Raw genomic sequence first — 4,964 nt, 5'->3', positions numbered from 1 at the left:
AATAGTGTGATGGTGCTCTTTAAAGTCAGTGGTCATCGGTTATATGACCAAGTTGCTCGATTATTTTAGTTCGGTTACACACTCCTTTTTGTCCCGAGAGACTGACTGACCATTCATTTTTTACATTCCTAAACTTGTTTTTCTACTCTGTCATTTTTTTTTACTGGCACAAGCTTTTTTCTTTTGACTGAGGTAAATAACCTGCCTTAACCTGTAGAAACACTGATGAAAGTCCTTTGTTCCGTCTGTTTAGGGCTGGGTACTGAATTTGATCACTTTTAGACACCGACCGAATTGCTCAATGGTGTTTTAAGCCCCCAACATCTCCTTCCAGGTAGAGCTGCGTCCATTGACTTCAAGGCACCTAACCCTAACCTTAAACCTAACCATAACGTGACCCTAACCATAACCATTGCCTATTGCCATTGCCATCCTAATGCGAGACGTTGGGGGTTTAAAACACAGATAAAGGACCGAATTGCCTCCTTAGTATCAAGTATCGAAAACTGCCTTGACATTCAATACCCAATTTCAATACCTAAGTACTAAATCTCATCAGAAACAGTGAGCCAATCAGCATGCAGCATACTTCTACCAAGATCCAATAATGAATATGATTGGCTGTCTAACATTACACATTGTAGAGACACGCAGGAAAAACTGTCAAAATGATTTTTAATTAAATTGGTTAATTATTAATTAAGGCATCGAAGAATTTTGAACAGCCGTACCTCTGTTCCCCTGAGGCCTCCCAGTTTTCTCCCTCCAATGTTCCGATGTAAATGGACTGTAGTTATTTCGCACTTTTCTAGTCTTAACGACTTCTTGAAAACACTTTTACATAGTACAGGAATCATTCACCATTCACACACATTCAGTCCTTGGGCTGGGTGCCACTTCATCAGATAAACATTCACACACCGATGGGGCAGGAGCAGTTTCGGGGGTTCTGTGTCTTGCCCAAGGACACTTAGACATGAGACTGCAGTGCCTGGGATTAACCCCACAGACCTCCGGATTAGTAGACGACAGCTCTACCACCTGAGCCACAGCCGCCCCCTGGTATCCACCGTCACACAAATAACATAAACATACATTTGGCAGTTCAGATTGATTACAGCAATCAGCTACATTTCTACTGAGAGATGAGAAATACAACATAAAAGGACTTCACCATGTCAGCCTAAAAGATTGCTTCCCATTATATCCACTTTGCCTTTGGCTTCAAAGCCAGATGAATTCTAGCGACAAGTTGACCCTGGTAGACAACTTTTCCAACCCAGCCTTCAAAAAAGAAATCTTTTAGAAAACAACTATGGCAATGGATTTTCAATTCTATCTCCTACATTGCAACCTCAAAGCTCAGACTAAAACGGGAGCCTTTTGGAGTTTGGTCTGGGTCTGCTGTAGGAATAAGAAAGGATTCATCAGAGTGGAACTGACAGGTGAAGATCCCCAAAGCCAAAGCGTGTCCAAGGACATTGATTAGCAGTAAACAAACTCGGCTGACCCAGTTTTCACAAAGCACTGCTTTGCCAAGATCCTCTGTTGCCATGAACCAAGCATTGTTGCAATTACATTTGTGTGAGCATGCATTTTACGGAGCAAGCTAATTTAATTTGGCTGGGAATGGGAAAAGAGTCACAGTAAGAGGTGTTTTTTGTGTTATTGTGGAACTTCCATTAGGACTAAATGAAAGTGTATGTCAAGCAACTGTTTAAAGAGCTATTTACAGAATGCTTTTCAAATATGTTGCACAAGACGACTTCAACCAAACGTTGTTGCATGTACATGTGTATGTTGTACAGGCTAAAGTGCTGCATAACAGCACTGCTTGTTTCTGCCAAGTTATTACTGCAGGAGCAGCTTATTTAAACACGTTGTCTTGTCCTTTATTCAGGTCTTTCATGCTATCTTTTTCCATTGTGTTCATTGCCTTGAGGTTGGAAGTCGTTGTAGGTCTCTGCTGCAAAGTATAGTAGAGCGGTTATTGTTGTTTCCTTCACGTTGTGAATTTTCCATTAGGAGAATTTTCCATGTTTACCTTGCTGTTGGTATTAATGTGGTTGTGTGGCACGTTTCCCAACAGCTGATTCCTGAACACCATTAAACAGCTGCAGATGTTACAGCTGTGCACAACTGTGTGTTGTGTTGCAGACTACTGATTATATTTGGTTATTGAGCACTGTGATCATAGAAAGCAACCTTTAGTCTCCAGCAGGGTATTCCATTGAAACAAACGGTGAAACTGATGATATGTGCGCTTATTAATACTGCCGTTCTTTTATTTTCTTATTCCTTCCATCCCTTGTTTTTCCATTACATCACGCTGTCACTCTGGTTCCACATCTGTGCCACATCAGGCTGAATTAGATGACAATAATCAAATCACCACCCCTCATTATCTCCTACTGCGGAGGCCCCTCTGCCGGTAAACCTTACCTCCTTGTATTGTCACAGTCAGAGACATCCACAACAGCACCATGCTCCAGTACAATCTAATTCCACCCCTGCTTACTCATTTAACCTTTGTACTTGCCTATAAATAGGACACAGAATATCTCTGTGTTATTAGGACAAAAGAAGACACAGGCCCATGGGTGTCTACATGCATGCACGCAGCTGTGCGAAGCCTGCAAAGAATTAGGGTGTAGGGGAAATCTATCTGTTGCTTTTACGAGCATAGAAAATTAATTCAACACAGCACAAATCACTTGAAGGCACTATTGTATCAATTATCCAGTTTAAAACAACAATGGCACTGTTCCTATCAACATGATTGCTCCCACACGAGTCAGTTCAAAGACTAATGGGCTTTCCTTTGATTTACCTGTACTTTTTTTCCGAAGACAACTCTACTTTCTGTCTCCTTGACCTGTTTACCCATCACAATTTAATACACAATTGTATTTACATTTCATCCAATTTTAATGTCATTCTTGCCCCCAATTGTTTCTGCTCACGGTCCATTTTTGCTTTCTCTTGGGCCAAGCTTTGCTACCCCCCCTACCGACCTCCTTCCTTGTCCCTCCTGCTCTCCTCAAGTTTGGTTGCTTTCCATCTCTAAAGACGTGGCCTCTAGTGATCAGGGAACACTTACATAACAGGCCTATGGCAGTTAAAGCTGCACAGTCTGCTAATGACCTGTGCTAATCACCCACAGCGCTGTTGGGATGGAGCCGCAGTCACGGAAAGCAACATACTGTACAGTACACACCCATACATACACACCTGGCTGCTTTTGTTCACAGAAGGAAGCCTCAATTACTTCCTTAACTTCATACACAGAAAATGGAAGATGGTACAATTAATCTACACAACACTTAACCTAGTTTGTAACCTTGGAATGTCTAATTTCTTAATGGACAGGATATTCATTTGTCATTTCGAAGCTCATTCACACTTGTCCTCAAAGGGACATTAATGCACGGGCACGTTTACATTTTTTAAGTGGGTGTACAGCACTCAGGCAGTTTGTGTACCTCACTGATTAAGCATCATCTAGCTATAAAGCACAGCCAATTACCTGTGAGGTGTTCCATGTGTTATCTATTTGTAGCCCTTTTCCCCGCTTTTTACAAGCTGGATGTTCCTGTTTTACAGTGCATCCATAAACACACAGTTTCCACTTACGGTTCCAGTTGTGTTCCTCGTTATGTTGATTGTAACCATCAGCGCTGTTTATAATTATTTTTCTGTGTCCATATTCCTCGGTTACATGGGTGATGATGATCACTTTGCAAAGTTTACTTTCCTTTGTTAATCGGCTGTTGGATCTGCTGTTTCTTGTGTTTGGTAACATGCAGCTTTATGGTTTGAATAGTAACAAAATTGCTTGTTACAAAGTCAGATGTTTAAAAAAAACCTAGTTTGGACAGTTTGGGAAGTTTTGCCACTTGCTGAAAATGAAGCAATTTGCTATATTGAAATTTGTCTCTCTGGTAGGCGTGTCTTTTAGCTTGACAAGCCAGACCCACATCAAGATGTTGGGTCTGGGAACTCCCCATTGGCAGGGCTCAATCCTGGCCGGATAAATGGTTGTCTTTCAAATTCCCTCTGCACGCAATCGGATGGCGCTACAAGCAACCAGAGCAACGCTAGTTGATAGATTTAACTTTTGCCGTATCTATTCGCCAAAACTCCGAAAACGTCTTTCTCTTTTACGAATGACTTCAGTGCTTAACTCTGAATCTTCCAGACAAAGCATCTAAAGAAATCTGGTTAACCTACTTTAGAAGAAGCATATCGTCACTGTCCGGTGAAAAATCTAGTACGTCCAAAACGGTTGCTTTTCAGGAAATTAAAAAATCTGCTAATTTGACATTATATTGAGCTATTTACCTTTTGTCAAAGTCAGATGAAATTGCCTCATCACTGTTTAAATATTTGTAAAACCCACAGACAGATGTAAAGGGTGATCAGTAGCATTACATTCTGAAAAAAAAGATAAAATGATAAAATATGGAGATACTGCCCGACAGTAATCCTATCTAAAGACCATGCTTGGCTTTTATGATTGCTCTCCAAACCATGTCTATGTTTAACTGGATGGCATTGTGTCCAGAAACTTACTTCATGCCCATTTCTTCTCCCTTTAAATTAGAATGAACACACTCATGTGTCTAAATGTCGGTGTGTGAGGCTGGGTTGTGTGTTTGCACCTGTATTCACACACATTCACACAGTTGTGCCTTGCACTCCAGTGTGTTCCATCTCTGTCTGCCGTCATCATATCGCCCTGTGATGGGTGTTGTGAAATACGGGATTGCCCCGTGGTATTTGACACTGCGGTGTTTTGGGGTAATTCACAGCCCGGTGCTGTTGACTTAGAGGATTTGGTAATGCCGTGGAAGTGGAGGAACCAGAAATACCAGGGTGTCAATGATGTCATGGACCAATGGGGAAGTAATTCTCCATTAATCATGGTGCTAATAATGATGTGAAAGAAATGTTAAGGCCTAGTG

The 4,964-nt window shown here is 41.4% G+C and overlaps 1 protein-coding gene across 1 annotated transcript in view; it reads left to right on the top strand.

The window, feature by feature from the left end:
* adgrv1 (adhesion G protein-coupled receptor V1) overlaps positions 1–4,964 on the top strand; it is a 150,895-nt gene that overhangs the window by 135,113 nt on the left and 10,818 nt on the right.

Source organism: Etheostoma spectabile, chromosome 5 (assembly GCF_008692095.1).
Source record: "Etheostoma spectabile isolate EspeVRDwgs_2016 chromosome 5, UIUC_Espe_1.0, whole genome shotgun sequence".
NCBI lineage: Eukaryota > Metazoa > Chordata > Actinopteri > Perciformes > Percidae > Etheostoma > Etheostoma spectabile.
Note: the sequence above shows the minus strand (reverse complement) of the source record. Positions and strands in the feature narration are given on the sequence as shown.